The 10,721-nt window shown below is 42.4% G+C and overlaps 1 pseudogene; it reads left to right on the top strand.

Annotated features, from left to right (window-relative positions):
* The first annotated feature begins 5,687 nt into the window (after positions 1-5,687).
* Positions 5,688-10,197, top strand: LOC101653343 (annotated as a pseudogene).
* The last annotated feature ends 524 nt before the right edge of the window (positions 10,198-10,721 follow it).

Raw genomic sequence — 10,721 nt, 5'->3', positions numbered from 1 at the left:
TTTTTTGTTCTGATGATGCCTTATACCTGATCCCTTCGACACCTCGTGGATGCGTAGAGCTAGATGGCCGCTTGTTTACCTTCAAGCTTTTAAGACCCCAAACGCTATATCTTTTGATAGCCGGGCACCAATTGAGAGCTTACTTTTATGTAATCAGTAATGCATCCCTTTTAAGGCAGGGGGAAAAAAATCAAATCTCATTAACCTGAGCAGCCATTGTCCACTAGGGAATGCAAAGGCTGCCAAAATGGATTTCTCACCCCTAAAACTTATATAGTTGGTCTAAAAAAAAATACTGTATGCTACATTAATGTTACATTTTATAAGAAAAATGAAGATAAATCTGAGTTCACAAAGAGAAGCAAAACAATACAGAATTTCCCTGTGGTGAAGGGAATACATGTTTGTGCATTTCTTTACACGTACAGGGCTTTTACATGTCATGTGGGACATTGTCTAACACAACTGTAATCCGCCGCCAACACCCTTATAAGGTTCCTGTGATTTGAAATCTTAAGACTCTGTTTTCTTATCAGTTTTATTAGCACTTTATCCACATGTCATATAATTTAGTAATTTAGTCACAACAAGAAGAGTGTACAGTTGTCATCATATTCAATTCTAGAACACTCTTCTGCCTTGTAGTCATTGTTGTACGTGTAATTATTTTCCCCCCTAATTGTGGTAACAATTAGTATATAGTTTTTAAGGACACTAAAAAAAAATACAGGAAAAATTCTATAGTAGTTTAGAAATAATTTTACATCAATCTCATACTGAATAGAGATGCAGTCGAATTCCAATGAGGTAGGGACACTTTATTTTTTTATTATTGTTATTTTTTAAATCATTTTATTGGGGGCTCGTACAACTCATCACAATCCATCCATCCATCCATCCATTGTGTCAAGCACATTTGTACATTTGTTGCCATCAACATTCTCAAAACATTTGCTTTCTGCTTGAGCCCCTGCTATCACCTCCTTATTTTTTCTCCTCCCTCCCCACTTCCCCCTCTCTCATGAACCCTTGATAATTTACAAATTATTATTATTTTGTCATATCTTCCACTGTCTGACATCTCCCTTCGCCCACTTTTCAGTTGTCCATGTAGGGACACTTTATTAGGATGAGAAGTGAAGGGGGAAATAAGGCTATTTAGCTCATATAAATACACAGTAATTTAAAAAGCAGGTTCTCACATTAAGAATTATTTCTAAGTCCCTGCCTTTAGGTGGTGGCGGCCTGATGTGACTTTGGTGGAACTTACTGCTGTGTAGTTTTGCAGCTACCTGTGCCTTTTGCAGTTGAGTCAATTTTGATGCTTAGCAGTCTGGTTCAAAACCAAACCGAACCCACTGCCGTCGGCTCAGTGATCACACACAGTGACCCTTAGGGGAGGGTAGAACTGCCCTGGTGAGTTTCCAAGACTAAAACGCTTTTCTGGAGCCCGTCTTTCTCCCAAGGAGTGACTGTAGTTTAGAACTGCTGACCTTGCAGATCGCAGCCCAACTCATAATCATGACACCACCAGGCTCCTCACTGGGACCCCAAGATTTGTCTCCCTTATTTGTCTAGGAACACTACCTGAGAAATGAATTCCCGACTGGGAAGCTTAGAGGCAGATTGAGAAAAAGCCAAGGTTATCCGTTAGATCTTTGTCATGGTCAGTGAACAACCAGAACAAAGCACCTAATTAAGTGTAGGTACTAAACAAACAAAAAACAAAGCAAGAACTCATTGCCATTGAGTCTGTTCTGACTCATAATGACTGTATAGGACAGGTTAGAACTGCCTCTGTGGGTTTCTAAGACGGTAGCTCTTTACTGGAGAAGAGAGCCTCATTTTTCTTCTGCAGAGTGACTGGTAGTTTCAAACTGCTTACCTACCAAACCTGGTAGCAGTTAGCAACCTAACCCTGAGGGAGAGAATTGGTATCCCTTTGGCACTCACTGCTGTTGGAAGCAGTACTTGCAGTTTTTTGTTCTTTTTTTTTTTTTATTTCAGTTTTTTGTTCTTATAGAAAGCATTGCTCCTTGAGTGGAGCAAATAGCTAATGTTAACTATTATATAAAGAGAGTCAGTTGAGGCTAGTGGCTGACACTTGGCAGGATTAAATGGGGATTGCGATAATAGAGGCTTTGTAGTAATGGAATCTGTGCTGAAGTTTCTCTGAGGCAAGGCTGAGGATCACAAAATTCCAAAATGTTGGAGCTGGAAAAACTATAACAACTATCCAGTGCTCTCTCATTAGAAATAATGGGAATTTGCATTTAAGTTACTATTTTGTGGTATTTTCTCTGATCAGAAAGGACCCATACTTAGTAAAAACCACCCTGATCAGTGCTGTAAACTGTAAAGGTGGAGGAAAATCCAAATTACAGGCTAGTGCAGACCTAAAATAGTCATCTTGAAGCTTCCAGGAGACCTATACCACCACAACTCCTGCTTCTGACTCCAGGGGCCATTATCCTGTGTGGCGGCGTCATGGGTAGAATCAGTTTTGTTCTGAATGCACAGGGTTTCCCAGAATTCCACGAGCCTCCAAAATATGGGAAAACCTGACTTTGTCCATTTCTCCACCATCAAGTGGATTCCAACAAATGACCTTTTAAGACAGGGTAGAACTCTCTCTCTGGTTTCCAAGACTGTAACTTTTTTTTTTTTAAATAATCATTTTATTGGGGGCTCTTACAACTCTTGTTACAATCCATACATCTATTATATCTGACATATTCATACATATATTCCATCATCCTTTTCTAGACATTTAGTTTCCATTGAGCCCTTGGGATCAGCTCCTCTTTTTAGCCCTCTCTCCTCCCCGCTCCCCGAACCCTCGTGGCCCCCTGATAGATTGTAGATTGTTAATTCTTTTCACTGGTTTCTGTTGTTGTTCCCCCTGGTTGGGGGTGTTTGGTTATGTGCCATATATTACGATCGGTGCCTCCCTCACACTCCACCTCTCCTTCTCTTCCCCCTACCCTTTTGGTATCTCTATTCCAATTCCTCTTCCTGGGTTCGACTGTAACTCTTTAGGAGAGCAGAAAGCCTAGTCTTCGTCCTGAGGAGCGGTTGGTGGTTTTGAACTGCTAACCTTGTGGTTATCAGACTAATGCATGGATTTGAAAAAGAACAGACATTTGTGTGGTGACTTACTATATGCTTTTCATATCACTTTTTCCTTATGGTATTTCATGTAATCCTCACAGTCTTGGAGAGAGGTCGGCATATTATTCAGCTGAGCAAACTAAGACTCAGAAAATTAGGCAGAGCGGTGATTGCAATTAGTTTCTGGATCAAATCCCGTGTACTTCCTACCTCTGAAAAGGTATTTGGGAGTAGAGAACAAAAACTTGACTTGCTTATTCTGAAGTTGATTGTTTCCCCATGTTTTACCGTGTCATGTGTCTGGCTCCAAGGAGAAGAAAGACAGGGAACTACAGTTCCCAGTGACTTTAGACAGCACAAAATTTGGTACGGCAGAAGCCTCCTCTAACTTTGCTAGGGGGAAAGAGAATCAAAAGGCTGACTCCTGTGAGACAGAGGTCAGACATGCCAGGTTCTCCAAGCGTTCTACCAATTCTGACATTAACTGCCCCTCCCACAGGCTCCCGCTGCTTCTCTGCTGTGTTTGGTAATTTGTTAAAATTACCACACAGAACTCATAGACCATACTCAAAATTGCCTGGTTTAATAGAGAAGTATCATGTTACAATTTAGGATCAGCAAAGCCTTAGGATACAGTTCTTTAGTCAGACAGCTTCTCAGCTGTATCCACAGATGAGGCATATGGGCCATTAGCCTGCTTGGGTGGCAAGTTCTTTGACTCCATTGATAAATGCCTAGAGATACCCACTCTACCACAAGCTTTCTGCTGTAAGGGGTTTTGCTCTTTTGCCCCATGGGTCAGGGTGAGGGTACCCACTACTCTGTCTTCTGCTAGATTCCTGGTTCTGTTGTATATTTTGCCCATGTTTCTCTGTACTTGCTGCTTGCTGTACTCCTGGGTCTTGGAGGTTTCCAGTCAAGGGATCCTGTTTCTTCCTCTGTTAGTCAACTGCCCACCTGTGTTCCAGGTTCTTTAAAACCTAGTGAAGTAGAAAGCCTGACCAATCCCTTTGTTAGGATTCCGTACACCTTATTTACATGGTTTCAACCCTAGGGGTTCTACTGTAAGCAGTTCAATCCCCTTGGTGGGCCCCAAACACCTTATTTGCCTAGTCCCACCCAATCATTTGGTGGGAGTTACAAGAAAGACCATGTCCAGAAAGGCCATATAAAAGTGATCTGTCATACCAAAGACAGGATTAAGATCTTTTTTTGTGGGGGTGGGGTGGGGGTGGGGAGCGGGAATCTAAGAGTCATCACCGTTTATTTGTTCCTATTCACTATTCACTTGCTCTGAATAAGTCAGAGACCCACCCATTCTGCAGTGTGTGCCTTTACAGTCTGGTTTCCAAGGGCCTGTCAGCTCTTCCTTCAGTTTTTAACATGCAGTCCTTTGATTCATGTTGCTGAAAGAGCATCTTTTCTCTGAAGCAATATGTCCTCCTTTATTCTAGAGATAGAAACTTACACAGATGGGGGTGATAAAATGCAAGTGAATTTATAATGGCTTGCCATTAGAGCTACAGTACATTGTTTATTTATTAACATTGATTCTTTTGCCAAGTGCTTTAGGTAGGGAGCCTTAGCTTCTGCCTGCCTCGGGATAATTTGTCACCTACCGATTGGTGTTACTGAGCAGCTGATTGCCATTGCTATTGAGGGGAGTTTGCGGGATTGTAATACCCAGGTCATGGTGGCCAGATCTGTCTGCCCAAATACATGATGCTGTGACCTCAGGAGACTCTGTTTACCAGCACAGAGGAGAGTTCACTCACTGAGTAGTGACAGGACATAGACAGGGACCAGCAGCTCATTTGAAATGCACAATCGTAGACTCTACCAAATCTACTCAACTGAGATCTACAATTTAATGAGATCTTCAGGGAGACTGTTTAAAAGTTTAAAACAACCACTATGTCTGTTATAAGGCATGAAAGAGACCAGGTCTCAACTGTAATTTAAGGAAAACATTTATTAAATCCTACATAGGACCAAGACAAAGACACAACTTGTGGATGAGGAAGACCATTAACACAAGGTGGTAATAGCATCCCACAGGTTTGCTGAGGTTCATGGACTTAAAAAAGGAGGCTGTTGCAAAAGCACGATTGGCAGCAGATCAATTCATCAAAGTTACAGGTGGGACACCAGACGCGAGAACAGAGCCATGATTAGGAGACGGGCACCACATTAGACAGAAGGACCTTCTGACCAAGGCAGTCAGGGCAAGCTCACGACTGTGTGATCCTGATATGGTAGTCTCCATCACCCAGGCAAGACCCTAATGGAGACTGCCTCTTCCTGGGCTGGTAAAGGGCTAGAGTTTCTGCCATCTCCCCGAGGGCAAAGCTGTTCATATCCCTGGTTAATGGTTGAAGGAATTCAGTGGAGGCTTAATCGACACAGGGACTCTGTCAATGGATCTTGCGCTTTCACCATTAACCACAGTCTTCTGCAAACTGCTCAGAATTTAAGCGCTAATACAGTTCCTTGCCTTTTAATAACAACATGCAATTGAAAACAGTTATTTGAGCAGTACACACGTATATAATTGTACTTTGGCTCTCTGGGTAAAGATGGTGGACCGTGGATACAGCTATTTTCTGACAACATTCAACCCCTCTGGTAATCTTGCCCGGATTGAATGTTCTTTGGCTGCTGTAGCTGGAGGGGCGCCTTCAGTGGGAGTTAGAGCTGCAAATGGTGTGGTATTTATTAGCAACAGAGAAGAAACAAATCCATTCTGTATGATGAGCGAAGTGTCCAGAGAGTGGAACCCATGTCCCAGCATATAGGTTTAGTGTATATTGGCACGGGCCCAGATTACAGAGCACTTGTACACAGGGCTCAGAAATTAGCTGAGCAACACTCTCTGGGTTAGCAAGACCCTATTCCCACAGCGCAGCCGGTACAGAGAGTAGCTTCTCACTGACGTTTTGGAGGAGACAGTGATAGCTCTGTTGGTGAGGATAGTGGGTGATTGGGGTGAAGTAACCTTGAATTGGGAAGAGATACTAAAGAATGATTTAGTTTCCCTAGGTAGGGAACCAGGGGGGCAATGGACCTGATTTTATGTTCCTGGGTAGACACTACAAATATGTTTCTACCCAATCGTTGGTGAACCACACAGGCTAAGCAACATGATGACCTTGGATGCTGACCTTGAAGGAAGCATGGCGTAACCCAGGGGCTACACCAAGAAGGACTTAACATAAAGGATGAATGAACAGAGCCCTGCCTTGAAGTTGCCCACATGCTTGGATTGAGAACTGGGGTACTCAGATGGGAGAGGAAGCAGAGTGACCGCCCTGCAGCTCTGGAAGTGGCAGTCATTGGACCTTGCAGGCAAACTCTGGCTTGGTGGGTGTCCAATGGAAAGGGACCCAGAATCACCATATATTTAGTACCTTGATGCCTCCCCTGCCCCCGCAGTGATATGACAGGCTTTGATCTGTTGGGCAGGGACCTGCACTTGGAAGAATTGATCCCAGAAGTTTCCGCTTTGCACCAATCCCCATTCTTAGGGTAAACAGAGCCCAATTGAATGGGAGATTGAACTACGCTGGACAACAACTCATGGGTTGCGGCTCGCACTGGAACTGTACTTGTGTAGACTCCTCATACCAACAGCATCCAGAGTGCTGTGTTATTGGGAAAATTGATGACGTTATCAATGCAGTTAATCACCTTACACCTACCAGGGAGATGATTGACAATGCTTTACTTTTTTGTTTCTATGCACTTTTGTTTTCCTGCCTTTAGGTTTTTGTTTTGTTTGCTGGTTGATTTGTTGCTATTGTTGGTATAGTTGGTCTTATGGAGTTTTGATTTTGCCATAATACTACCATCAAAGTAAACACGAGTTGTGCAAATCCCATAGACAAATAGACAGTTTCTGGGCTCCCATTTAACTCCAGCCCCAGTCCAAGAACACTTAGTTCTGATAACATGGCCTTGCTCAGTACTCACCTGCATTAAATCATCTCTGAAGATAAGGGGACTCCAGCAAAGTGTGGTGAAGAAAGCAGATAGTGCCCGGCTATCAACGGGAATAGTGTTGGGGGGTCTTCAAGGCGTGTATTCAAACAAGCAGCCATCTAAGTAATGGCTCCTACTTTGCGTTTGGAATGAGGGATGATCTTACTGATTTCAGTCAGATCCATTTGGTGCTTACTTTGCCTGAAAAGCCACAGCAATGGAAAAGAACTATGTGAATAGTGAAACATTTCTGGAAAAAAGATATAATGAAGACCTAGAACTTGAAGATGCCATCCATACAGCCATCTCGGCCCTAAAGGAAAGCTTTGAAGGATGCATGACATAGAAGCTGGAATTTGCAACGAAGCTGGATTTGGGACGCTGATTGCAACGGAAGGTAAAGGCTTCCGTAGTGTAGTAATGAGGTGACTGAACAGTCTGGGGCTTCATATCATCTGCCTACTCTTAACATGTTTAAAGTATGCTTTGTCTTGCAGGCTTTTTGCCACTTATTTCTACGTGGTTTAATGGACTCATTAAGATGATGCAAATCTTAATAAATTGTTAATACTCCCCTTTCCCTCCCCCCTCCAAAATTTAAAAATATATATCCAACCTTCTTCTATACAGCCAGGTGTACCTGTCCTTTGATTGGACTACACAGAGCAGACCGTGATTTCCCCTCAGTAACGATAGATGAGCCACAGGTGGTTGAATGACCTAAGAGAGTTCTGTCAGAGAAGAGAACTTAACCGTTTTGAGAAACATAGATATACCAATTCTACTTTACAAATATGGCTAAGCCAGAGGTGCAGATAGGAACTGGAAATCCAGGACAGATGACCCCTTCAGGACCAATGGTGAGAGTGGTGATACCTGGAGGGTAGAGGGAAGGTGGGGTAGAAAGGGGGAATCAATTACAAGGATCTACATATAACCTCCTCCCTGGGGGATGGGCAACAGAAAAGTGGGTGAAGGGAGATGTCGAGCAGTGTGAGCTATGACAAAATAATAATAATCTATAAATTATCCAGGGTTCTTGAGGGAGGGGGGAGCGGAAGGGAGGAGGAAAATGAGATGATACCAAGGGCTCAAGTAGAAAGCAAATGTTTTGAGAATGATGATGGCAACAAATGTACAACTGTGCTTGACACGATGGATGGATGTGTGGATTGCGGTAAGAATTGTACAAGCCCCCAATAAAATGATTTTTTTTAAAAAAAGAAAAGAAAAACGTGAATGTAACCCCGATGTCCATTGACAACCATCTTGTCATCTTGAAGAGATTCTTCTTGAAATGAATCGACAATGAAGTTGGCGGAACAGAGCGACCAAAGGAACCTGGAGCCTCGATTCTTGAGCTGCTAATAAATGCTGGGCCTCAACCTTCCCTGCCTCCAGTCATGCAGATATTTGTGCTAATTGAATGTTCTCACGGCTTATGCCAGTAGTCCTCAGGGTTTGGGTATTGCTTGCCGGTGGAAGCATCCTAATGCATTCAGATAGTTGGAGACGATGCCGAATGTGTGGGTTGTGAATCTGCCGGATCTCCTTTTTAAGTAGTATTTCCTTTGTAAGGTGTGTGTTAGTCTACGTAAACTAGAGAAACACATTCATAAACACACGTGTATAAGAAAGAGCTTCATATACAAGAGCAATTGAATATTGAGAAAACATCCCAGCCCAGTCCAGATCAAGTCCATAATTCTGATATTAGCCTTCATATACAAGAGCAATTGAATATTGAGAAAACATCCCAGCCCAGTCCAGATCAAGTCCATAATTCTGATATTAGCCCGTATGTCCATTACCAATCTATAAAGTCCTCTTCAGACTCAAGAAACACATGCAATGACGCTTAATGCAAGACAATCACAGGCCAGTTGGTGGGAAGTCTTTTAGATTCAGTGCCGTTGTAAGCTTCTCAGCGCTGCCTCAGGGGCCTCCATATGGTTCCACAGCTCAGGGCACTAGCTAGCTCCATGTGTCTTGTCAACTGCAATGTCTCCCAGGGAATTAGCAGAGAGAGAGTGTGTCTTCCACCTCCAAGGAGGAAGACAGGAGTTCCCAGAATCCTCAGGAGAAGGCCATGCCCACACAGAGGCCTCATTGACTATGACCTGATTGACAGGCTAGACTCCACCCCTTCACCCTTAATCCTCTCAAATTGACAAACGATTATGTAACCACAAGGTGGTTCTAGGTTCTTGTCTCTTAGACTTGTTAATATTGCATGTGTTCAATATTATTACCTATAGTAATCAAGAACAAGTTATATTGCATGTGTTCAGTATAATTACCTATAATAATCAAGAACAAGTTTAGATGAAAGATGGTGCAGGGAAAGGAAAGCTCTAGAGAAGCTGGCAGCACGGAGAAGCTGTCCGAACAAGGACAGCCTTTGTTCAAGACTGTCTGCTATACTGAGGAGCCCCCTGGTTTACTTTGCCCTTAATTTAGTGCTTGGACTTCAGTTTGCTCATCTGTAAAATGGGAAGAAAAACTAAATGGAGGTGGAAAGTCTCAGAAAACTTGATTCCTCTTTTTAAAAGAGTTTCCATATTTAGAATAGATTTGGAAGATGGGCATGTATTTTGTTTCTTTTGGAGATTAGCAGGTTTTCATGGCAGAGAGGACTTGGTAGATGTAACATAGGGTTTTTGAATGGACCTTGTGTAACACATTGAACATAACTACCAGCCTCTTCTATTACTTTCCTTAATTAGGTAGAAGGAAAGGTAGCGGCTTCAAGTTAAAAGTTGTGGAGACGTGAATGTGAAAGGATTCATAGGTGTAATTGATGTCCAGGCACCTGGTTGGTGTGTCTATCTATTCATTCACTGTTGTTTGAGAAAAGCTGGGTTTATTTGTACTAATAAACCTGATGATGTCTTTATGACCTGGGAAAGACAAAATCTTAAATGTGCATTGAGGAAACTATTTAGGATAATTGGCTATAATGTGTGTGACTCATTGTTCTGTGTTCACTTTCTAGCAAATAGAAATAATCTTGGACAAGTAGATGCTTACGAAATTATAAATCCAGGAGTTATAAGTGTCATTATTGGGATTTTTGTTAAATTATCTTTGAAATATGCTGGACGATAATTGCAGATTGAAAATTGATTACCTTCTCTTTTCTTCTGCCACCCCGTAGGGATATGCACATTATTATAGTACTTACAATGCCTTTGCAATTCTGACATTTCACATCTTTTTTTAATGTGACTAAGTCAACTTTACTTAGTCTGCAAAGTGTATTGGAGACAAATATCCTTTTAACTGTGATAAAACATTTAAGAACACATTTAAAGATTGGAAAGTAACACTGCAGAAACTCTGCCAAGGTGGCTGATGCAAGCACTTGATTTCCACCGTTAGGATTGATATCAGGATTGATATCAGCAGGTAGCTAACCATCTCTTCTTAGGGATCATTTGTGACACAGTAATTTACACACCCAACTGAAAACCACACTCACTGGCACAGAGTCAATTCTGACTCACATTGAGCCTGTCACCTGCCCCTTGTGGTTCCCGAGACCTTGAGTCTTTACAGGAGCAGAGAGACCCATCTTTCTTTGTGGAGCCGCTGACGGGTTCAAACCCACTATGCCACCAGGACTCTTTTAG

Source organism: Echinops telfairi, unplaced genomic scaffold (genome assembly GCF_000313985.2).
Source record: "Echinops telfairi isolate 266 unplaced genomic scaffold, ASM31398v2 ScPeMD7_7467;HRSCAF=8505_1, whole genome shotgun sequence".
Taxonomy (NCBI): domain Eukaryota; kingdom Metazoa; phylum Chordata; class Mammalia; order Afrosoricida; family Tenrecidae; genus Echinops; species Echinops telfairi.
The sequence above is the reverse complement of the archived record's forward strand: the minus strand, read 5'-3'. Positions and strand labels throughout refer to the sequence as shown.